Source organism: Vipera ursinii, assembly GCF_947247035.1.
Source record: "Vipera ursinii genome assembly, chromosome: 3".
Lineage (NCBI taxonomy): Eukaryota > Metazoa > Chordata > Lepidosauria > Squamata > Viperidae > Vipera > Vipera ursinii.
Window position 1 is genome coordinate 202,714,865 of NC_139516.1, and position 25,513 is coordinate 202,740,377.

A 25,513-nucleotide genomic window follows, 5' to 3' on the forward strand; every position below is an offset into this window, starting at 1 on the left:
TCATTAAACAAGGACTATCATATTCCCAGACTGCACAGGACTTGGTCAGTGACAATCAGTCTATTCCAAGTGCTTAGTGGTTTTCATTCTTGAGACTTAATCTTTTACTACTGTCTCCTAACCAGACCTTAAATTGTTCCTAGCATCAATAACATTCTAATTTACACATTTAGCTCATAACTGAAAATTTTTCAGAAAGCAAATTCAAATCCATGTGTAACTCACAATGTTATCTGAAACTGACCTATCTTTGATGAAATGAGGACTCCTAGCACAAATTCAAAGAAAGCTGAACACAGTTTTCTACAAGGCCTACAAATGGAGTTAGATAGTTGCATATATCTTGCATTCTAGAAACTACATTTTTCAGACAGAAAACATGTTGCAAACAGAAGATGCAATTTTACACACACAGAGACACGATATTCAAAGGAAATTTATTACAAACGGTACAGAATTTCCCCAAAAAATTTTTTTGTTAACCTATGAAATTTAATGCAGAATGGGGATGCATTAATGCAAAATAAAATATACAGAACTAATTTTAAAATTACTAGATGGGCTGGTTTTACACCTGTCAGGCATAGAAAAAAAAGAATCCTCCCTCAGGGTATTCATAAAGTAGCTTTTTATAATGACATTTGTAAAACAATATACTGCAGTTAGATCTCCACATTATTTTACTCACCTACTAGGTTAATATAATTAAAAGTAAAAAAGGAATATAACTGCTATTTATTAGTCATTAAAAATTAAGCATGTTCCTGGGAATCATTAAAGCACCTGGATTGTCCTAGTGGACAACCATTTAAATATGAGCCAGCAGTGTGCTGCAGCTGCCAAAAAAGCCAACACAGTGCTAGACTGCATTAACAGAGGGATAGAATCAAGATCACATGAAATGTTAATACCACTTTACAATGCCTTGGTAAGGCCACACATTCTCCTTACTGTCACCTGCTCTGTCCACATCACGTCATCCAGTTTTGGTCACCACAATGTAAAAAAGATGTTGAGACTAGAAAAAGTGCAGTGAAGAGCAACAAAGATGATCAGGGGCCTGGAGGCTAAAACATATAAGGAACGGCTGCTGGAATTGGGTATGTCTACTCTAATGAAAAGAAGAACGATGGGGGAGATGATAGCAATGGTCCAGTATCTCAGGGGCTGCCACAGAGAAGAGGGACTCAAGCTATTCTCCATAAGGCAGGACAAGAAGCAATGGATGGAAACTAACCAAAGAGAGAAGTAACCTAGAACTAAGGAGAAATTTCCTGACAGTTAGAACAACTAACCAGTGGAACAACCTGCCTCCAGAAGTTGTGAATGCTCCAACACTGGAAGTTTTTAAGAAGAGAGTGGACAGCCATTTGTCTGAAATGGTATAGGGTTTCCTGCCTGAGCAGGGACTATATCAGGGGTGTCAAACTGCTGGCCCATGAGCCGGATGTATCATAGCAAAACTGCAGCCATTCCATTGCTGGCAATGGAAAAAAAGTCACAATATGTTGTAACACATCACTTGATGAGTTTGACACCCCTGGACTTGATAACCTCCAAGGTCCCTTCTAACATCATCATCATCATCATTATTGTTGTTGTTACTATTATTATCTAAAATTGCATAATAAAAATGGACTAAATTAATTTCCATTAAAAGGAGACTTGACAATAACGCTACTAATTTTTATGCATAAAGTGCTACGGTCTCTAATGTTTCTTATAATGATTTCAGCCTAATGGTAATCAGAATAATAATGGCTGTTGCAATACACATTTGGGGCTTTATAAGCATGATATAATATTAAAGGCTTTCCAATTGTTGTTTTAAAAAAAAACAAGCCTTCATTTGGTATGCTTTTACACATACAAGAGGGGTAAAAACTGAATGCTGAAAAAGTAAATGAATGAATATCACATTTGAAAACAAAAATGTCAGATGTACTTTGTACACCAAGCAATGAAAAGGTCAAAGAAATTAGACATTTCTAAGCTGCTCATCCAGTTATGTTGATATCTTGAAACATATCTGTGAGTTAGTAGTAAATTTTCTGATCTGCAAAGTGGCACGTTAGCACAACATATCGAGATATTTTGTCACTGTAGGAAAAACATTTCTTGGGAATCTTGCAAACAGGAACAGTATAGCCCAAAGCACTACATATTTACACTTATCTAAAGAAGGGAATATATAGACCTAAAATACATAAAAATAGCAAGGTTATACAGATGCATTTTCATTTTAATGAGCTGTTAATAAATCCAGACTTCTATTTCAGACTTCTAATTAAATTGCTCTTCCGATAAATTGCTCTTCCAATTAAGTTTAATTTCTGAAAGATAATGGCAGAGACAGAAATCGACTGCACCACAAATTATTGATTGATAATACAGTTAACATGGTCATCTGGATCTTTGTTTGCAGATTAGCTATAGAATAAATTACAGGAAGACAGAAAAATGAAGCGCTAAATCCTCCCTGATTCACACATAACTCAGTAATACCGTTTTTTTTTAAAAAACCACCACATTAACCATCAACATTATGACAATGAAAGAAAAACCAGAAGACTGCCACTCTGAAGCTCAGTAAATTTGCTTTTGGAGTTAAGTTCCATCAGCTGTATTTCAAAATCCATTGTGTTTGGTCATAGAACTGTACAAGAGAAAACTGAATCAATACTTCTGGAACTTTGTGCAAGCGTTTATATCTTGAACCCGCTTCAGGATTCTATGATCTCTGCTAAGTTATTTAATGTCTTCATGAAACCATAGGTGATCAATACGCAAACGACTCCTTTGGTTCTATTTGTCCTCAGCCCAGTTTCTGGAAGGAGTTGATGAGGACAAATTGGGAACCATCGTAAGCAAGTTAAGTCAATGGTCGGTGGGATGAAACTGTGGAAGGTCAGTGCCCTCTGAAAAATCTTAACTGTGAGAAAGACTAATTGATCTAGTGCAGACATGTCAAACACAAGGCCCGGGGGCCGGATGCGGCACGCGAAGTGGTTTCATGCGGCCCGCGAAGCCATCCTAGAAACAGTGAGGGAACGGCCCCCACTGCCTTGGCCCTGGCCCAGAGACCCTCCTCCTGCCAGAGACCCTCAGATCTGTCCCACTCCTGCCCAGGCCCCCATAGGCACCCTTGACGCAAACGATGTAGTAGGCCATATGCACTCTAGCCATGCCCACCCAGTAGGCCATGCCCACCCTGGCCATACCCACCCGGCCCCTTGAGGGCAACCGCAATGCTGATGCGGCCCTCAATGAAATTGAGTTTGACACCCCTGATCTAGTGCTAGCTTCAATGGCTTTCAAGTACCTGTTATTAGTTGCAGCTTAGTAATCTTTGTACAATTAGACATGGTTTCATAACTTCCCACCTGGGTTTCTGAAATATATCACATGTGGGAATGTTTTTAAATACAGTTCAGAAATCAGTTTTCTAATAAAGGGCTGCAAGATTACTACCTAGCGTTGGGGGTTGTGGCCATATTACATCAATTTTCAGTGATCGTTTGAAGCTACAACAGCACTGGGGAAAAAAATCACTTATGACCATTTTTCATGCTTAGGACCGTTGCAGCCTCCCCAAAGTCAGGTGACCAAATTCTGGGTACTTGGCAACTGGTTCATATTTATGATGGTTGCAGTATCCTGGGCTCATGTGATCATGTGCTAAGCTTGTAAGCCGCCCTGAGTCTTCGGAGAAGGGCGGGATATAAATGGAATTAAAATAAAATAAATAAATAAATAAATAAAGTGTCATTTTTCTCACTGTGCATTTGGGAGTGAGTTAGCCACCTCATTTCTCATGAAGGATGTTCAGAGACGCAATTTACACATTCTCAAAATGTAGCATCTAAAATTTACACGGGGTGTTATGGGCCAACATAAGCCTTTCCAAACTGCAGCCTAAAAGTCATATTATATAAAATACAGGTGTTCCAAACAAAAAAACCCCATATTTAAGAAATTATATAGGGAAAACTGATCAATGAATGTTTAAATTGGACACAAGTTAGAAAATCAATGCATTGAGAACACGGTGGGTGCAGATCAGGAAACCCACGTAAAATTTACCATACAATCTGTTACACTACAAATCTGTTAGACTACAAAGGCTTTTCTTTAGGGCAGGGGTGGGCAACCTTGGCTCTTTTATGACCGGTGGACTTCAACTCCCAGAATTCCTGAGCCAGCCGTGCTGAGGTGAAAGGGAGAGGTTTCCAAGCTGAGCCATGCTGGCTCAGGAATTCTGGGAGTTGAAGTCCACGAGTCATAAAAGAGCCAAGGTGGCCTACACCTGGCCTAGGCCTAGGCCGCTTTATGACTCGTGGACTTCGACTCCCAGAATTCCTGAGCCAGCCACGCTGAGGGAAAAGGGAGAGGTTTCTAAGCTGAGCCATGCTGGCTCAGGAATTCTGGGAGTTGAAGTCCACCAGTCATAAAAGAGCCAAGGTTGCCTACCCCTGTTTTAGGGCATTGTAAGAATTAACAGGCATCCTTTCACTATCAGTATCTGACAAACAGAAGTATATTGTCTCTAATATCCAATTATTACAAGCTTATTCCGTGAAGTTCTTTTGTTGTTTTAGAACCTCCAGAACTAGCAAATATCACCACAGGGGTACTATAATTCATGGAGGGATAAAGAAACTGACTGAGAGATGAAGTTTATATTCTAAATAAGATATATGCTTTTGTCATTTAATAAAGATAGTTAACATGTTCAAGAGAGAGGTTTCAGGTATACTCTTCATAGCTCATTTCAGCACTGAGTATTAATACTTAATGTCATACTGCATGGTGCATTAAATTGGACATATTTAAGATATGGCATATTTAAGATATGGCATGGGTCCGGGATACCTCGAGGACCACCTGCTGCCGGCGTCAACTCCCCTCCGCCCTGTGCGTTCCCACAGAGAGGGCCTCCTCAGGGTGCCTCCAGTCAGGGAATGTCGACTGGTGGCCCCCAGGGGGAGGGCCTTCTCTGTGGGTGCCCCGGCACTATGGAACCAACTGCCGGTTGAGCTCCGGATGGCATCGGACCTCCGATCCTTCCGTCGCGGGTTGAAGACCCACTTGTTTGAGTTAGCTGGTCTGGCCTGAAGGGGAATATGGGTTTTTTAATTGGTTTTATTATTTTACTATTGCTGTATTTTAATTGGGCATGGTTTAATTTTCTTTTAATTTTTGTATACCTATTTATATATGCCCTGTGAACCGCCCTGAGTCCCTAGGGAGAAGGGCGGTATAGAAATCTAATAAATGAAATGAAATGAAAATACCCGCATGAATAACAAGGCAAAAAGCAAGCATGACATGAGCTATAGAAAACTAACACGCAACTTTAAGGAAATGGAGCAAATAGCCTTGAAACAAAGAATACATCCAAAGAAAAATAAGGATGTTATTTGAAATACAGAGATCAGATCTGCAGTTGCGTATCTTATGCAAATATACCCTCAGCTTGGTTCATGTGATGGGTTTACCCACAATGAACTCATTTTTCTGACCACAAAGACTCAATTCAAACAACACCCTAGGCTAACATGGGGTTAGCTAATTTGCAAGATCTTAGGGGTTTACAAATCACTTGAAAGTATATAGCAGTAGTGGTACCAACAAGAAAGATGATACAGAAAAGTGAAAGACAGAGAGAAATGACTACGTCCTATAATAAAACTTGAGGAAAACAAAAGTTCTCAATTGAAGAATGGAGACAGTTAGAAGAAATGCAACCACAACAGAGTTATTGGCCTGAGAATTTGCAGAATGACAGCTGCACCAATCTGTAATTTTCATTCATTCATTCATCCTAACAAGTGAGTCTGGGTGGCGAAGAAGCTAAAATAAGTTAACACAATTCCAACTGCAGATATAAACATTTAAATACATACCAGCCAAGAAAGATATCACAGTGCACAGTTGTTAATACAGGAGACAGACCCTTCATACACTAAGGCTGGGACCCGAAAGTAGGTTTTTAAGACCTTATGAAAGACCACCAGGGTGATAATTAATGCAGGTCAAGATATAACCTGGTTAGAGCCTAGAAATGCCATTACGGTAAACACTAAACATGTTTACCTGTTTACCTTCAGCTGCTAACTGAAGCAGTGCAGTTGATTTATGTGCAAAGGTGAATGCAGCACCTGGTCATTATATTCTGTGCTAATGGCAGGTTTCTGATCAAATGCAATGACAGCTCTAGGTAAAACCCATTACCGCAGTACTGCTAGTTGACCACAATTGAGTCCAACATTCCTGGTGCTAAGCAAGACAGTTAAATGAGTTTTGCCACATTTTACAACCTTTTTTCCACAGTTGTTAAGTGAATCACTGCAGTTGCTAAGTTAGTAACACAGTTGTTAAATGAATCTGACTTTGCTTATCAGAAGATCACAAAAGGTGATCACATGATCCCAGGACACTGCAACCATCATAAATGCATGTTACCTGTCAATTTTGATAACGTGACCACAAAAATGCTGCAATGATTGCAAGTGTGGAAAACGGTCATAAGTCACTTTTTTCAGTGCCATTGTAAATTTGAACAGTCACTAATTAAATGATTCTAAATAGAGGACTATCTATAACAGAGGCAGAAAGGCTAAAAAGCATAGCCTATTGGGGAGATGGGTGGTGTATAAATATAATAATAATAATAATAATAATAATAATAATAATAATAATAATAATAATAATAATAATTAGTTGGAAGGGACCTTGGAGGTCATCTAGTCCAACCCCCTGCTAAGGCAGGAAACCCTATACCATTTCAGACAAATGGCTGTCCAGTCTCTTCTTAAAAACTTCCAGTGTTGGAGCATTCACCACTTCTGGAGGCAGGTTGTTCCACTGGTTAATTGTTCTAACTGTCAGGAAGTTTCTCCTTAGTTCTAGGTTGCTTCTCTCCTTGACTAGTTTCCATCCATTGCTTCTTGTCCTGCTTTCAGGTGCTTTGGAGAACAGCTTGACTCCCTCTTCTTTGTGGTAGCCCCTGAGATATTGGAACACTGCTATCATGTCACCCCTCACCCTTCTCTTCATTAAACTACACATACCCAATTCCAGCAACCGTTCCCTATATGTTTTAGCCTCCAGTCCCCTGATCATCTTTGTTGCTCTTCTCTGTACTCTTTCTAGAGTCTCGACATCTTTTTTACATCGTGGTGACCAAAACTGGATGCAGTATTCCAGGTGTGGCCTTACCAAGGCATTGTAAAGTGGTATTAGTACTTCACGTGATTTTGATTCTATTCCTCTGTTAATGCAGCCTAGCACTGTGTTGGCTTTTTTGGCAGCTGCAGCACACTGCTGGCTCATATTTAAGTGATTGTCCACTAGGACTCCGAGATCCCTCTAACAGTTAATAAATTTAATAAATAAATAAAAACTAAATCCAAATGGGTAATCTTCGGCCAGTCATTCTCCCTCAGCCCTAAAAAAAGGAGGCGGTGAAAAACCATTTCTGAAAAACCTTGGCCAGGAAATTTGAGGGATAATCATTAGCTATCCAAAAAAGGAAGGAAGGAAGGAAGGAAAGAAGGAACGATGGATCTTAACCAGGGCTCGGTGAGAAATAACTTCCTCATTCAGAAGGGTAAGAGAAAGAACTGATAAAGATACATAAAATTGTTAGAAGAAAAGATACTATAAGAGCAAAGTGGGGTGGGGGGAAATAGAAGAAATTGTATAGGTAGTCCTCAACTTACAACCACAATCGAATCCAAAATTTCTGTTGCTAACCAAAACATTTGTTAGGTGAATTTCGCCCCATTTTACGACCCTTCTTGCTACAGTTAGGTGAATCACTGCGGTTGTTAATTTAGTAACACTGTTAAGTGAATCTGGCTTCCCCATTAACTTTTCTTGTCAGAAGGTAGCAAAAGGTCCCATCCCCAGATGCAGCAACTGTTGTAAATATGAAGCAGTTGCCAAGCATCCAAATTCTGATCACGTGACCCTGGGGAATGCTGCAACGGTGGTTTAAGTGTGAAAGATGGTCACAAGTCCCTTTTTCCCACAGCCGTTGTAACTTTGAACAGTCGCTAAATAAACTGTTGTAAATCAAGGGCTACCTCTATTCAACCAGGCTCAAGGTTGACTCAGCCTTCCATCCTTCCGAGGTAGGTAAAATGAGGACCCAGATTGTTGGGGGCAATTAAGCTGACTTTGTAATAATGCCGCTTGGGGGGGGGCGAAAGCCCTAATAAGCAGGCATATACATAGAATGAAGGCTATTGCTAAGCACATTGATTTGTGCTTAGAGTGTAAGCCGCCCTGAGTCTTCGGAGAAGGGCAGGATATAAATTGGATTTTTTTTTAAAAAAGGGAAGCTTTTTAAACTTTTAAAGAGGGGGACACAATGAAGGGGGTGGAGAAACATGATTCCCGCAATTGGGAAGCAGGCAGACCCGATCCCTGGGGAAGGAGGTGGGAATAGGTAGTTCAGAAGCCCAGAGAAATGAAACCAAACAAAGAAGGGGTGTCAAACTCGCAATGTCACGTGATGTGTTGCGACTCCCCCCCCCCCCCCCGTTGCTGAAAATGGGGTGGGCGCGGTTTAGACATGACACATCCGGCCCAGTTTGACACCCTTGAAATAAAGGGATATACACGTAATACATCTGAACCAGACGGTGTTGTTTCTCTGGGTCGTACAATACATGTGGATATATGCAATTTTTTAAAAAAATTGGTCATATTTATAGTGTGTGTATGTATGTATGTGTATATATACATACATATATATATATATATTCCTGCCTTGGTGGAGCAGTGGGCTAATGCCTCCTTAAGTAACACCAGCTGCCTGCAATTAGTGCAGGTTCGAGTCCCACCAGGCTCATGGTTGACTCAGCCTTCCATCCTTCACAGGTAGGTAAAATGAGGACCCAGATTGTTGGGGGCAATTAAGCTGACTTTGTAATAATGCCGCTTGGGGTGTGTGTGAAAGCCCTAATAAGCAGGCATATACATAGAATGAAGGCTAAGCTTGTAAGCCGCCCTGAGTCTTCGGAGAAGGGCGGGATATAAATGGAATTAAAATAAAAAAATAAAAATATACAGTTAGAACAATTAACCAGTGGAACAACCTGCCTCCAGAAGCGGTGAATGCTCCAACACTGGAAGTTTTTAAGAAAAGACTGGACAGCCATTTGTCTGAAATGGTATAGGGTTTCCTGCCTAAGCAGGTGGTTGTACTAGATGACCTCCAAGGTCCCTTCCAACTATTATTATTGTTGTTGTTAGTTGTGAAGTCGTGTCCGACCCATCGCGACCCTATGGACAATGTTCCTCCAGGCCTTCCTGTCCTCTACCATCTTCTGGAGTCCATTTAAGCTCACGCCTACTGCTTCAGTGACTCCATCCAGCCACCTCATTCTCTGTCGTCCCCTCCTTCTATTGACCTCAACCTTTCCCAGCATGAGGCTCTTCTCCAGTGAGTCCTTCCTTCTCATTAGGTGGCCAAAGTTTTTGAGTTTTAACTTCAGGATCTGGCCTTCTAAAGAGCAGTCAGGGTTGATCTCCTCTAGGACTGACTGGTTTGATCGCCTTGCAGTCCAAGGGACTCGCAGGAGTCTTCTCCAGCACCAGAGTTCAAAGGCCTCCATTCTTTGACGCTCAGCCTTTCTTATGGTCCAGCTTTTTATTATATCATTATTAATTAATTAAAATATAGTGTATATTGGAGGCAGTGACCCTTTGAGACCTGTATGCAACGAAATTTCATTTAAACGTCTGCCGATTAGGCTACATTTAAAGGGACCATCAACTTATTCTAGTTGATTCTATTCCGGGTGGGGGAGGCAGGATGCGTTGAGCAGCGAGGGAACCACGAGGAGGAAGAGCAGCAACAGAACCACGTGGAAGGGAGGGGCCAGGAGCGGTTTCCAAGGGGACGGCAGGAGAGGGGCTCGCGCTCAGGGGCGGGGCCGCGAGACAGGGGGGAAAGGGGGCGGGGCCAGCCCATGTGCCGCGCGGGAGGGGCCGAGCGCCTCGGCAGACGGAGCCTGAGAGGGGGGAAAAAAGCGCGCGCGGCGAAGGCTTTTTTTTCCCCCTCCCCTTTTTCTTTTCCCCCCTCCCTTCCCTTTAAACCGAGGCTTTCCCCCGCCCTCCTTTTCCTCCAGCGCCTACTCACCGCACTTACCCCCTCCCCCGAAGCTGAGGGGAGGGACCCCAGGTGGGCAAGCGGAGCCGCGCCGGAGCCGCCCGCAGTGACCAGGCGACTGGGTGGAGACGGACGACGGCCACCGCCGGGCGTGCGTGCGTCACGCGCGTGCGCGCCTCAACGAGCCGGATCTACCGGGAGGCGAAGCGCCGCTGCCGGGGAGAGATGGTGGCGTGCGGCAAGGGCGGCTGTGGCGGCGGCGGTGCCTCTTCCAGCCACTGCGCATGCGCCAGAGCCGGCAAAAGAGGAAGGGGAGAAAAAAAAAACCCCGAGTTTCTCTGTGCCTCGATCAGCGTTGAGAAGGGGAGTCGGGCGGGCGCCAAAAAAAAAAAAAAAAAAAAAACAGATCACGGGGGAATCGCGTGGCTTGTAGTTCCCCAGGCTCTCGGGTTTGACCGCTTCGGATCCAAATGGAAAAAAAAGACAAAAGAAATCCTTTATTTATTTATTTTTTTGGACTGCGGATCGGGCGGAGTGCCCGTCCCTCGAAAAAAGCCAAGACTAAATGGCAATGCTTTTGGGGGGCGTGGGGTCAATGAGGGAAAAAAAATGGTTATCAACCCACGAAAACACAAGGTGAAGCAGAAGAGATGCTTCCTCCAGGCCAGGGGTCTTCAAACTTGGCCCTTTTATGACTTGTGGACTTCAACTCCCAGAATTCCTCAGTCAGCTTTGCTGGCTGAGGAATTCTGGGAGTTGAAGTCCACATGTCATAAAAGGGCCAAGTTTGAAGACCCCTGCTCCAGGCCATATGAAAAGAAAGGACTCTAGAGAACCCTGGACCCGATCAATACTTTGCTCTAACCATGGCTTGTTGAATAAACTGCCATTTGCTATGCATGCCTAAGCATAAACCAGAATTGGGAAGCCAGGGTGCAAATTACCTTGCACTCCGCCAACAGTTCCCAACCTAGAGACCATGGTAAGAAGGGAAGGTGCAGGAAAGAAAGTCAAAAGAAATACATATAATTATGTGCTATCATAATTCCTGGGCTCCAAGATCACTGCAGATGGGGACTGTAGCCAAGAAATTAAAAGACGCTTGCTCCTGGGGAGGAAAGCCATGGCAAATCTAGACAGCACACTAAAAAGCAGAGACATCACCCTGTCAACAAAAGTGTGTATAGTCAAGGCTGTGGTCTTCCCATTTCAATGTATGGCAGTGAAAGCTGGACCATAAAAAAGGCTGAGCGCCAAAGAATTGAGGCCTTTGAACTCTGGTGCTGGAGAAGACTCCTGCGAGTCCCTTGGACTGCAAGGCGATCAAACCGGTCAGTCCTAGAGGAGATCAACCCTGACTGCTCTTTAGAAGGCCAGATCCTGAAGCTAAAACTCAAAAACTTTGGCCACCTAATGAGAAGGAAGGACTCACTGGAGAAGAGCCTAATGCTGGGAAAGATTGAGGGCAAGAGAAGAAGGGGACGACAGAGAATGAGGTCGCTGGATGGAGTCACTGAAGCAGTAGGCGTGAGCTTAAACGTACTCCAGAAGATGGTAGAGGACAGGAAGGCCTGGAGGAACATTGTCCATAGGGTCGCGATGGGTCGGACACGACTTCGCAACTAACAACAACAAATGTGCTATCAAGTCATTTTCAACTCCTAGCAACCACATACATTTTTTTTCCTAGGATGATCTATATCCTTAACCTGTTTCTTCAGATCTTCCAACAAGGCCTAAAATTTCACGAGACTGCCAAATTTGGCAAGATTTCAAAACCGTGCAATGGGGCTGCTTTTCCCAATTTATGCTTAAGGACCACAGCCAGTGAGGCAGGTTGCAGAGGCACTGATGTGCACTCCCGATTTACAGTACCTGGTGGCTCTCTTTGATGTTATGGAAAACTGTATGTCGAAACCATTAATGCTGACCCCAAAGGTTGGAGAGCCGCACACAGCCCTAAGCCGTGATTCACCAATCACAAAAACCTTGAGTGGCTCAAGGTATCAGTCGTTTGATTGGTTTACAATTGACCCCAGAATTTATGTTGCTAAAGGAGAAATTTGTAAAGTCAGTTTTGCCCCATTTTATGACCTTTTCTTGCCGCGTTAGTTAACTGAATCGTTGCAGCTGTTGAATTAGTAACATGGTTGTTAAGTGAACCCATTGACTTTGCTTGTCAGAAGATTGCAAAATATGATCACATGATCCGGGGACACTGCAACCATCATAAATAGGGACCATTTCTCAAGCATCAATTCTGATCACATCCCTGGGGATGTTGTAATGGTCATAAGTGTGAAAAATGGTCAGAAGTCACTTTTTTTCAATGTTGTAACATTGAATGGTCACTAAATAACTGTTGTAAGTCAGGGACTACCTATAGGACGGTAGTTGCCTATTAATAAAGATGTCCACAGTTAAAGCAACACCCAAAAGGATTTGGCTATTGCTCTAGTCCAGTGGTCCCCAAACCCCGATCCGTGCACCAGTACTGGGACATGGCATGCCAGCAACTGGTCTGCACAAACAAGCAAAGCCACACCTGCGGGATGCAGGCAGCACACAAAACCACACACCCTCCAGTCTGCGGAAAAACCTCTGTCCACGGAACTGGTCCCCGGTGCCCAAAAGGTTGGGGAACCTCTGCTCTAAACAGTAAAATCTACAGGTAATCCTCAAGTGACGACCACAACGAAGCCCGTTTTCTGTTGCTGACTGAGACATTTGTTAAGTGAGGTTTGCCCCCATCTTTACAACTTCACAATCGTTGACTTTGACTTTGTTTTTCCAAAGGTTGCAAACATGACCCTGGGAGACTGCAACCATCATAAGTATGAGTCAGCTGCAAAGCGCCTAAATTTTGATCACATGACCATGAGGATGCTGCCGCAGTCGTAAGTGTGAAACATGGTCATGTTACTTTTTTTCGTGCCGTTGTAACTTCCGTCACTAAGTGAACTGTTGTAAGTCTAGCACGGGTGGAGAACCTTGGGTCTTTTATGACTTGTGGACTTCAACTCCCAGAATTCCTGAGCCAGCCATGCTGGCTCAGGAATTCTGGGAGTTGTAGTCCACAAGTCATAAAAGACCCAAGGTTCCACACCCCAGTCTAGGACTACCTTTGTTGGTTCGGCCCTATTCCATGGTGAGCAGCAGCTGTTCTGGCTTTGTTTCATCCCTACACAATGATGAAGCTATTTGCTCCCTAAATGGGTCCTCCGTTAACACCACACCAAAAGCCCCTCGCCAGCAGACCCTGCAACAAATCCCTCTCCTTATGGTTTAATCCGATTAGTAAGAAAACCCTGGTGGGGTTTTATTCTTCCGAATGGCACGGTCACAACACTTAGAAGCAACAGAAGCACGAATCTTGGGTCAGCCTCAAGACATGCATTCATTCATCTCTGGTTCTCGTTGGCCAGATGGCCACAAAGGTGGGGGAGAACTGGGGTTGTCGCCCAACACGCCAGGAGGACTTGAGTTTCAAAACTGCGCTCCTTTCGCCGCGATCTGATACTTGTTCGAGCAAGCCGGCCTGGCCTGAGGGGGGATTGGTGGGGTTTTTTATTATTTTTATTGGGGTTTTTACTATGTATCAATTGTATTTTAATCGGCCATGCATTTAATTATCTTTTAGTTTTTGTAAATTTCTGTGTTTTATTCTTGCCCTGTACACCGCCCTGAGTCCTCCGGGAGAAGGGCGGTATAGAAATATTAATAAATTAAATTAAATTAAATTAAAAGAACTTAAACAGAAAAGAGGATTTCTGAATCTCAAGACTTTTTTTAAAAAAATGCCAAGCTTTAGATTAGAGGCCATCAGCTGTTCTTCTGCACTGCCAGGACTTTAATTTCACCCTATTGGATGGCCTTATAGTCTTGGTTGCAGACATGAGTGTGAAAAAAATGATCAGGGATTCAAGAGGAAGACCCCGGGCCAATGGGGTCTCATTTCAGATCTCGTTGCAAAAAAGATGTTGAGTCTTTGGAAAAAGTACAAAGAAGAGCAACTAAGATGATTAAAAGCCTGAAGAACGGTTGCAAGATTTGGGTTTGGCTAGTCTAGAGAAAAGAAGGAGTTAGGTGGGAGCAGTATTTGAATATTAGGCTGCCACAAAGAGGAGGGGGTCAGTTTATTCTCCAAAGCACCAGAAGGCAAGACAAGAAACAACAGATGGAAACTAATCAAGGAGAGAGGAACCTGGAATTAGGGAGAAACTTCCTAACAGTGAGGACAGTTAACTAGTGCAACAGCTTGCCTTCAGACGTTGTGAGTGCTTCATCACTGGAGGTTTTTAAGAAGAGACTGTCTGAAATGGTATAGGATCTGGAATACTGCATCCAGTTTTGCTCACCACGATGTAAAAAAGATGTCGAGACTCTAGAAAGAGTACAGAGAAGAGCAACAAAGATGATTGGGGGGCTGGAGGCTAAAACATATAGGGAACGGTTGCTGGAATTGGGTATGTGTAGTTTAATGAAGAGAAGGGTGAGGGGTGACATGATAGCAGTGTTCCAATATCTCAGGGGCTGCCCCAAAGAAGAGGGAGTCAAGCTATTTTCCAAAGTGCCTGAAGGCAGGAAAAGAAGCAATGGATGGAAACTAGTCAAGGAGAGAAGCAACCTAGAACTAAGGAGAAACTTCCTGACAGAACAATTAATCAATAGAACAACCTGCCTCCAGAAGCAGTGAATGCTCCAACACTGGAGGTTTTTAAGAAGAGACTGGACAGCCATTTGTCTGAAATGGTATAGGGCACAGGTCTGTAACCCGCGGCTCCGGAGCTCCCGGTCCTCTGCCATGTGCAGCCCCCCCCCCCAAAAAAAAAATGGGACTAAAAAAGTTCAACCAATCAATTCAAATATGCAGGGTAGGTGCATATCTCGCCTTGGCTCCACTCTTCAGTCAAACCCTGTTCTGTGCATGCGCGCATGTACGCGCATGCGCACACATTTTTTGCGGCTCCCAGTTTTTCCTTTTGTGAGGGATCCGGTTCCGAGTGGCTCTTTCACTGTTTCAGGTTGCTGACCCCTGGTATAGGTTTCCTGCCTGAGCAGGGGGTTGGACTAGATGACCTCCAAGGTCCCTTCCAACTACTACTACTACTACTACTAATTATTATTATTATTATTATTATTATTATTATTATTATTATTATTATTATTATTATTATTATTATCTTCCATATCCTATAGAGGCAGGACTAGAAGAACTCCAAGGTCCCTTCCAGCTCTATTCTGATTAAGTTGACTGTGCAGGTGGGAATCCTTTCTGCCTTTATTATAAAAGCCCAACTGCAGAAACTACTCATAGATCAGAGAGGAAATCCTGATTGGTTGACTGATTGATTCTCCAGGACCATCTTCTAGACCAGACATGTCAAACACAAGGCCCGGGGGCCAGATCCGGCCCGTGAAGTGGTTTCATGCGGCCCGCAAAGCCATCCTGGAAACAGTGAGGGAACAGCCCCCACTGCCTTGCCCCCGGCCCAGAGACCCTCCTTCTGCCAGAGACCCTCAGATCTGTCCCACTCCTGCCCAGGCCCCCATAGGCACCCTTGATGCGAACGATGTAGAGCTGGCCATGCCCACCCATACGCACTCTAGCCATGCCCACCCAGTAGGCCACGCCCACCGAGGCCACACCCACCCGGCCCCCTGAGGGCAACCGCAATGCTGATGTGGCCCTCAATGAAATTGAGTTTGACACCCCTGGTCTAGACAGAGAAGACTGACTAAGGGAGAGCTTGTGAAGGTCTCTCTCTGTTGACTCAGTCCAAGGGCTTAGTGGTACAAACAGTCCTCAACTTACGACTGTAATTGAGCCTGGAAATATAGGTGTAAGTCATGCCAGTCTTTAAACAGCTCGCCATGTGACTGCGCCCGATTTGAAGAAACTTTTTTGAGGTGAACGTTAAGCTAATGGCACTCATTAAGCCAATCCATTGTCCTCAATGGGTGTTTTTTTGTTTTTTGTTTTGCTGGAAACCAGAATTAAACGCTAATTTCCAGGAAAAATGTTGTAAATCACCGTCACATGACTATAAGATGCTGTAAGCCAGGGGTCTTCAAACTCGGCCCTTTTATGACTCATGGACTTCAACTCCCAGAATTCCTCAGCCAGCATGCCTGGCTGAGAAATTCTGGGAGTTGAAGTCCATGAGTCATAAAAGGGCCGAGTTTGAAGACCTCTGCTGTAAGCAGTTGTAAATGTGAGCCAATGCTATTGCGTGGGGTGTGGGGTGAAGGATGGGACCGTTAGAAGCTCAAATCCAGCTCATTAAGTAACCCTGGGAAGGGCCTTTGTAACTTTGAACAGTGGTTAAGTGACCGAATGGAGCTTTATCTGGAGATTAAGTTGGCAAAAAACACACAGCTATCTGACACCTAGTCAAGAACAACCTTAGCCTTTATGGAAATCGCTATTGCACACCGTGGTAGGAAGATCAAAGATCAATCTGAAAAAGTGGGCTTTTCTTTTGAAGATACTCTGTGTGAGTGTTTTGAAGGTACTCTGTGTGACTGTGGAAAAGAACAACCCATCTAACATATGCTACGCTGCTTGCTATGTCCTTCAACATGTACGGAGGAAGGCCTCGTGCTGGCAGAGAAAAGGCTGTCGACCTGGTCCAATAAATCATAATTGGCTGGAATGACCCAATACATTAGGCATAAGCCCCACTGGGTCAACCAGAGCTAATTCCAAAGAAAGATTTGAGTGACACATTTCCCCCCCCCCAAAAAAAAAAATTAAGGCCAGAAACGGGCAATACAATTTTCCCAGCATAGTCTAGGCAACCTTGGCTCTTTTATGACTCGTGGACTTCAACTCCCAGAATTCCTGAGCCAGCCATGCTAGCTCTGGAATTCTGGGAGTTGAAGTCCACGAGTCATAAAAGAGCCAAGGTTGCCTACCCTAGAATTACATTGCTGAATTTAGTAATTTCATCATAAATGACTTTTGTGAGCAATCCGAATCAGGTCAGTGACTTGGTTTATTTTTCAGCTTCTTGCCTAATTAGAAAAAGGAGAGCAGTTGCATTGTTAGCATAACTGTAGTTTTATTACCCAATTCTTTTGAGTAATGACTTTCTTAGTGTCGTTTCCCAGTTTAACACAAATTAATTGCCCCATTTTAAGAGCAAAGTTGACATGGGACTTACCTAATCAGCCACAATTTGTGTGCATTGTGCTTTCAGGTTGCTTCATATGGTTCAGAAGTAAAATACAGGTAGTCTTTGACTTATAACCATAACTGGGTGTAGGATTTTGGTCACTAACCAAAATGGTTTGAGACCGGAACCTCATTCCATGATCATTTTTATTGTGGTTGTTAAATGAATCACTAGGGTTGTTAAGTGAATCCGGCTTCTCTGATTGAATTTGCTTATTGGAAGCTATTGGAAAGTCACACGATTATGTGACTGCAAGATATTGCAGAGACTGTAAAGGTGACCGGTTGCCAAGTTGCAATCATAGGACTGGGGGGAAAGGTGTGTGTGGGGGGAGTGTTGAGTTGTGTGCGACAGTCGTAACATTGAGGACGGGTTGTAAGTCACTTTTCCAAGGCTATCCTAACTTCAAACCATTGTTAAATGAAAAGTCATGAGTTGAGAACTACCTGTGTTTACTTTTCTGACAAAGGAGGAGGAAGCAACTGACAAAAAAATAAAATAAACCCACTTAAGTGAGACATAGAAAAAAAAAAGCAAAGGAGTCCCTGTGGATTTTACTCTGCTAGTCATTGCTGACTATCGGGAGCGGTGCTCATCGTTTCGAGGCCAGTGTTGTCCAAGGTCATGTGGCCAGCATGACATCAAAGAGTGCTGTTAACTTCCCGCCAAAATGGTAGCTATTGATATACTCGCATTTGCCTGCTTTTGAACTGCTAGGTTGGCAGGAGCTGGAGCGAGGAACGGGAGCTCACCCGGTCAGATCGCGCTCAGGTCTCTTTCCAGCCAAGCCCAGCATCTTAAACCACTGAGCCACTGTGCTGCGCCTTTGGTGAGACGGGCAGTGTAGACATTTGGTCAATAAATCAATAAATAAACTGCAAACTTATTTCTGCACTGGGATTCCCCTTATCACAGGGTTGTCAAAGTGGCGACCCACGGGCCGGATGTGTCACATGCAGGCCACGCCCAGCCCGGCTCCGCAAAGGCAAAAAACATTGCGACATGTCATAATATGTCATGTGAAGCGATGGAGTCCTGCTTTTTATCAGATAGAACCTGGAAAACCTCAAAGTAAAAATCTTCGAGCAGAGAGACCTTTTAAAAGACCTTGCTACAGGCTCATGACACGCTGGATATGGCTAGCTTTATCATAGTTCTCGCAACCCATTTGGAGGGAGAGGTAGGTCGGGATTCCCATCCTCCTTTGTGTCACCTGTTTTCCCTTTGGCAGGGACGTTTCCTGCAAGGCTTGGGAACTGAATTATGCATGCAGTGCTTTCAAAGCAATGCAGCATTGTTTTTTTTTTTAAATGCTGAAAGTGCCTTTTTGCAAAGACCCAAGGTTTCACTGAATTTATAAATTTCCTCTATTCTCTTCAGTTAGGCAATGTCCCAGGCAGCACTCAAATGGGGCAACTTAAAACAGCCAGGCCGTAAACCTTACAAATGTGCCAGAATTCAATTTCTAGAACCCCTGACGGGAAAAGTCATTAATCTGGAAAGTGCTGGTTTTTCAGAAGCTGCACAGCTATTTCTACCAGATTATGGTTGTCCCAAAGCGCTTTTCCAAAAATCAACTTGTTTTTCCTTGAAGACATTTCACTTCTCATCCAAGAAGCTTCTTCAATTTTGGACCATTTATACTCATGAACCATTCAAAATAGACTGTGATTAATACATAAATGTGTATACATACATACATATATGTGTATGTATTGTATGTGTATATATATATGTGTGTGTGTGAAGGTTCCCCCGCACATGCGTGCTAGTCGTTTCCAACTCTAGGGGCCGGTATTCATCTCCATTTCAAAGCCGAAGAGCCAGCGCTTGTCCAAGGACGTCTCCGTGGTCATGTGGCCGGCATGACTAGACGCCAAAGGCGCACGGAACGCTGTTACCTTCCCACCGGAGTGGTCCCTATTTTTCTACTTGCATTTTTACGTGCTTTCGAACTGCTAGGTTGGCAGAAGCTGGGACGAGTAACAGGCGCTCACTCTGTTACGCGGCACTTGGGATTCGACCCACCAAACTGCCGACCTTCTGATTGACAAGCTCAGCATCCTAACCCACTGAGCCACCACGTCCCTTACTCTACATAAGAAACTATAAAAGAAATACAACAAGAACAAAATGTGAAAACTGTCCCGTATTCTTATTTTGTCCCATCTCTTTCAAAATTTGAAAGAGGTGAAACCAGAAAGTTTGAAAGACATGACACAACACAGGTAGTCCTCGACTTATGACCACAACTGAGCCCCAAATTTCTGTTGCTAAGTGAGTTTTGTCCCATTTTACGACCTTCTTTGCCACAGTTGTTATGTGCATCACTGCAGATCTTAGGTTAGTAACACAACTGTTAAATGAATATGGCTTCCCCCATTGACATTGCTTGTCAGGAGGTCACAAAAGATGATCACAGGACCTCCTGGGACACTGTGATTGTCATAAATATGCATCCTAACCCACTGAGCCACCGCGTCCCTTACACACACACACACACACACACACACACACACACACGTATATATGTATATGTATATATGTATATATAAGGGACGCGGTGGCTCAGTGGGTTAGGATGCATATTTACACACACACACACATATACACATATATACACATACATACGTACATACATACACATATATATGTTGTTGGCAACACCCCTGCCAACATCCCATTTACAATCAAACAGTGTTTCTGTATTTTAATGAAAGTCAGCCACTTCTAATATGTGCTAGTGTACTGACAGAAAAAACTGACAATAAAGGTTATCTCACCTTACCCCAAATTATATAGTTAAATGTCTACGGGGATTCTCAATCACCCAGGTCATGGTTGTCCCAAGGGTGCTGAAGAAGAACGGAAGCAGCTTCTTGGATGAGAAGTGAAATATCTTCAAGGAAAAAACGAAGTCCAGTTGCCTTTTGGAAAAGCACCTTTGGGATACTGACAGTATGGTGACGAGTGCCCGATTATGGTAAGGCAATTCTTTAACTGGCTGAGGAATTCTGGGAGTTGAAGTCCACAAGCCATAAAAGGGCCACGTTTGAAGACCCCTGAACCAGCCCAAGGAAATCACCTCAGCTAGCAAGTCAGTTCCAGAAGGATTTGATAGTTTATGTCAAAAACAACAGTGCCATTTACCTGGCTCTTGCAACTTAAAAGGCAAGTAAGGTGTAAAAAAACTCAGTAGATCAGCTGGCAAGAAAGTGACTGTCCAAATTGATTTATAGTCTCCCCTCTTTTTTTTTTCTCATCACCCCCCCTTCTAATGGAAAAGTAATGAAGCTGAGTTCCTCCCTTGCCACATTTATACTGCATTCCAAAAGATAAATGAGATTAAAAGGTGATATTTGAGCCAGGCAAATGTGATTACTGAATAAAGGACTGCTTTAAAGCACCCTTTCCAAGTGGGGTGCCCTTTAGGCGTGCTGCTATTACCTCTCTGCAGTTCCGTCTTTCCCATCATCCCCAGCCAGGTGGTGCACAAGATTGATGACAGAATCTGAATGTTAAGGTTATTCCGGAGAAGATGCCTGCTAAACTTGCACCCAGCCCATGAAATATAGTTTGGCCAGATTTACACCGTGAATGAAACTAAAAGCAATCAAAATCACCCTGTAAGTGTTAGTAAAATGTGGGAAAGTAGGAGCTATATTTACTGAACAAGCTTTAATCAAATCAACCTTAACTTAAGAGTGATCTGTCAACAGGGACAAGACAGATTGTTGGGGGCAATAAGCTGACTTTGTAATAATGCCGCTTGGGGTGTGTGTGAAAGCCCTAATAAGCAGGCATATACATAGAATGAAGGCTATTGCTAAGCTTGTAAGCCGCCCTGAGTCTTCGGAGAAGGGCGGGATATAAATGGAATTAAAATAAAAAATAAAATAAAGTACTTCAGTAAAACATGCCCCCTGTTCCATAATGCTCTAATGCCTAATCCGTTCTCCCACTCTTCCATTTTCCATTTTGTTCCAAGCAATGGGCAGCCAGGCTTCTGTGTCACATGGAGCATTCTGATAATAATGTCGACATCGGAACATCTAGGATTTCCAGATCAGGTTCCAATTAACCAACTGCCTTTGATGGTGCCACTTGGCAAACCTGAAAAGCAGCATCCAGTGGTGGATTTAGAAATTGTGGAGTTGGCACAGCTCTATCCTTTAACTCCTTATGTCTTCCTTCCTTCCCTCCCTCATTTACCATTTTCCTTCTTTTCTTCCTCCCTCCCTCAATTACCTTCCTCCCTTCCCTCCATCCTTTATCTTTCTTCCTCCCTTCCACATTTTCCTTTCTACCTTCCCTCCCACATTTACCATTCTTCCTCCTTTCCTCCATTACCTCCCTTCCTCCCTCCATCCCTTTCTCATCTTCCTTCCTTCCTTCCCCTCTTCCTCTCCCTCCTCCAGTCATAAGGAAACCTCTTCAAATATGGCCGCAAATACACTCATTTATCTGCAAAACATTTGTGGAAATGAAGATTATGGTGTAATTATTATTAGCCTTCACTTTGTAAAATACCAAAGTCTGCTAGGCATGTTAAATAAAGTTGCCGTCTTGACTTTTTTTGTCCACAGCCAGAAAACACCCCTGTCAACATCTCATTTACAATCAACAGTGTTTGTGTGTTTTAATGAAAATCAGCCACTTCTACCACAGGTTGTGCAGAAAGGGAACAAGTCCATTTCCTAAAACTGCAAACTTTTTGTTCCACTTACTATCACTTAGTGTCATACAGTTAAAAAAAAATAAATCCCCAAAGAACAGGGAACTAATGTCACACATTGACAGCAGGGGAAACTTCCACTTAATGTGGTCTGGAATAACGATCTGGTTCCTCCTTTGGAGAAATAAGATTTCTGTCTTAAATATAACTTGAACCGACAATGTGCAATAGCAAAGATATGGTATGAAACACGCCTGTGTGACCAGAAGAAGATTCCCAAAGAAGCTGGACCAGCCGACTGGGGATAATGGGAAATGTAATCCCAATCTTAAATTGGTGAAGACTTGTGAACATGATTAAAACACACAGTCTCCCATCCAGGTCTGTCAACTGACATTCAGAGCTATGATTTATGCCCATGCTTTGAAACGTACGTAGGTACACACACACCATCACCAGCCTTACTGACTGCAGGTGCTGGGAATTGCAGTTCAGCAGCATTTCAGGCGTCAGTCTCCATTCCTGCTCCATCTGCAGCCTGCTCTGCAGAATTCCAGATTTAAGCTGAGTTTGCTTCTCTTACAATGGCCTTGGGTTCACCTTTTCCTACAGTCCGCTCGCACAAGGTATGGAAGCAAGTGGAGAGAGAGAGAAAGGAAAGGGGGTTGGTTGGTTGGAGGAACCCAATTTGTAGCCCCAAAAGGCAGCTGAAAAGCAAGGAAAGCCCCAGAAGCAGCTCCAGACGTGGTTGGAATACCACCAGCAGGGCTGTTCCCAGTAACAGCAATAGCATTTAGGCAGGTCTAGAATACTTCACTGTGGCTGAGTTGCCTTGGCCGTCTTGCTGCAGGACAGCTTTCTACAGGACAATTCAACACGGGATAACTCAAAGAGAATGACAAGTGAATTGCAGCAGGCCTTGTCTTGCTTTAGGTTTGAACCTTCTCAAGTTAGAAGTCCTTGGGGCTGGGGTGAGCTGCAATTCCACTTGTCCCTCTCTTGAATTATTCTGCATTGAATTATCCTGCAATGAGATGGCCGCAGTGATTTGGCCGCGTCAAGTTCTCCCATTCCACTTTTAGGCTTCTATACCCACTCCGTAGTGCTTTATTGGGTGATTTACAATGTAGGAGCATTATTTGCACATAGGCCCCAACAATCTGGGTCCTCATCTTAATGACCTTGGAAGGGTAGAAGGCCGAGTCAACCTGGAGCCGTGCTCTTTAACCACGGTGCCACCAAGGCTCAGTAAACTGACTTTGCTACGCAACCGGCACCAGACCCAGCTCTCTGTGGGTCACCTCAGAAGTATCTGAAAGGGTTACAAAGTGCTTTGGATCTGACTCAAGAAGGTGCTTCAAGGATATGAAGATAACACACTTGCCCGCAACTCTTTAAAGCAAGCCTATTCTTTTCCCAAGATTGGCCACAGGAAAAGACACAGCTGCATTCGTTCGTTCGTTCGTTCCTTCCTTCCTTCATTTGATTTTGATACTACACAGACTGACTCAAGGCATAGGTACGTTGTAAGCCACACAAAGTAAGGAACAGCATAAAAAGAACAAGTAAGTAAAAATGCAACGAATTTAAAAGAGTTATTACAAAAACAAAAACAAAAAAACACGATTACAAAAGAGTTTATCAAATGGCAGCCCAAAAAACAGCACTTTTAAACAAGGAGTCCCATCCAGCCTACCCCAACGCCTGAGAACGCCGGCCAGGTTTTCAAGCCATCTAGAATGTCATCAGTGTGGAAACCACTGAGACCTCTTTGAGGGAGGTGGGTGGTTCAGAAATGTGAAATATCAATCAATCAATCTCAGGGTTAACCTCATTCAGGGAGGCAAATGCCACGACAGGGAAGACACATTTCCTGAGTTCCAAAATATGACTTTATAGTTGTATACCAGGGATCTTCAAACTTGGCCCTTTTATGACTTGTGGACTTCCAACTCCCAGAATGCCTCAGCCAGCTGAGGAATTCTGGGAGTTGGAAGTCCACAAGTCATAAAAGGGCCAAGTTTGAAGACCCCTGCTGTAAATGATAAAGTATTAATTGAAGGGACCTGGAGTGCGCTCATTCTGCTGGATTCTACAAGATGGTAAAAAAAAACACAGGAGAGAGATGGTCCTTCAAATTATTGGTCCTTCTGACATGTTGGGCTTTGGAGGTCATAATCAACACTTTGATTGCCCCCAGAAGTGCACTGGTCACCAGGCTAGATCGCAAAGAAGAGGTGTTTCAGAAGTTCAAGTTCTGAATAGAGGTCATGTGGGCATGTTGAGGCAAGAACCTCTCCACCTTCTCCTCTGCATTCTGGACCAGTTGGAGCTTCTGAGGTGTCTTCAAGGTCTTAAAATCCCATACGACTCTCCAAACACCGTTTCCAAATTATTTCCAAAGACCTGTAGAGTCCTAATGCTTGGAGGTCAAATGTGAAGACACTCTTGACCAGCTCTCAGAAGCCTAAATCAAAGTACGGTATGCATGGTTGCCTTCCATGCCACCTTAATGTATTGTTTATTTAACCATGATTTCTTGCAGAATTCTCCAACAGGTAATCTTCCACTGGAATCTTGCAGTTGGATGGGAGGTGAAGTTTCGATACAGGTAGTCCTCAACTTACAGCCATTTGTTTAGTGACTGTTCATAGTTAACAACAGCACTGAAAACAGAGACTTACGACCAGTCCTCACACTTCTGACTGTTGCAGCATCCCCACGGTCACATGATCAAAATTTGGCTGCATGCATTTACAACAGTCGCAGTATCCTGGCTTCATGTGATCATCATTTGTGACCTTCCCAGCTGGCTTCTGACAAGCAAAGTCAATGAGGGGAAGCCAGATTTGCTTACCAACCATGGGATTCACTGAACAACTGCAGTGAGTCACTTAACAGCCATGGCAAAAAAAGGTGCTAAAATTGAGCACAACTCACTTAACGCTTGACAAATCACCCTAATTGTCGAAGAATATCTGCATATTGCTAAGTTGAAGAAGATTCACTTATTCAATGAAGTACACATGGCAGGTTCCTAAAGGTAAAGGTAAAGGTTCCCCCGCACATGAATGCTAGTCGTTGCCAACTCTAGGGGCTGGTACTCATCTCCGTTTCAAAGCCGAAGAGCCAGCACTTGTCCAAGGACGTCTCTGTGGTCATGTGGCCGGCATGACTAGACGCCAAAGGCGCACGGAATGCTGTTACCTTCCCACTGTAGTGGTCCCTATTTTTCTACTTGCATTTTTAGGTGCTTTCGAACTGCTAGGTTGGCAGAAGCTGGGACAAGTAACAGGCGCTCACTCTGCTACGTGGCACTCGGGATTCGACCCGCCAAACTGCCGACCTTCTGATCGACAAGCTCAGCGTCCTAACCCACTGAGCCACCGCGTCCCTGGCAGGTTCCTACTGTGCCCTAAATGCAAACAGGATACTTTGGCACTGTCTGAATCCATCCAGAGTTTTCTTTCCAGCCAACCCCTTCTAAGCCACGAAATCGCTTAACAGCCACGATTTAGCCTATGACAGATGCATCCT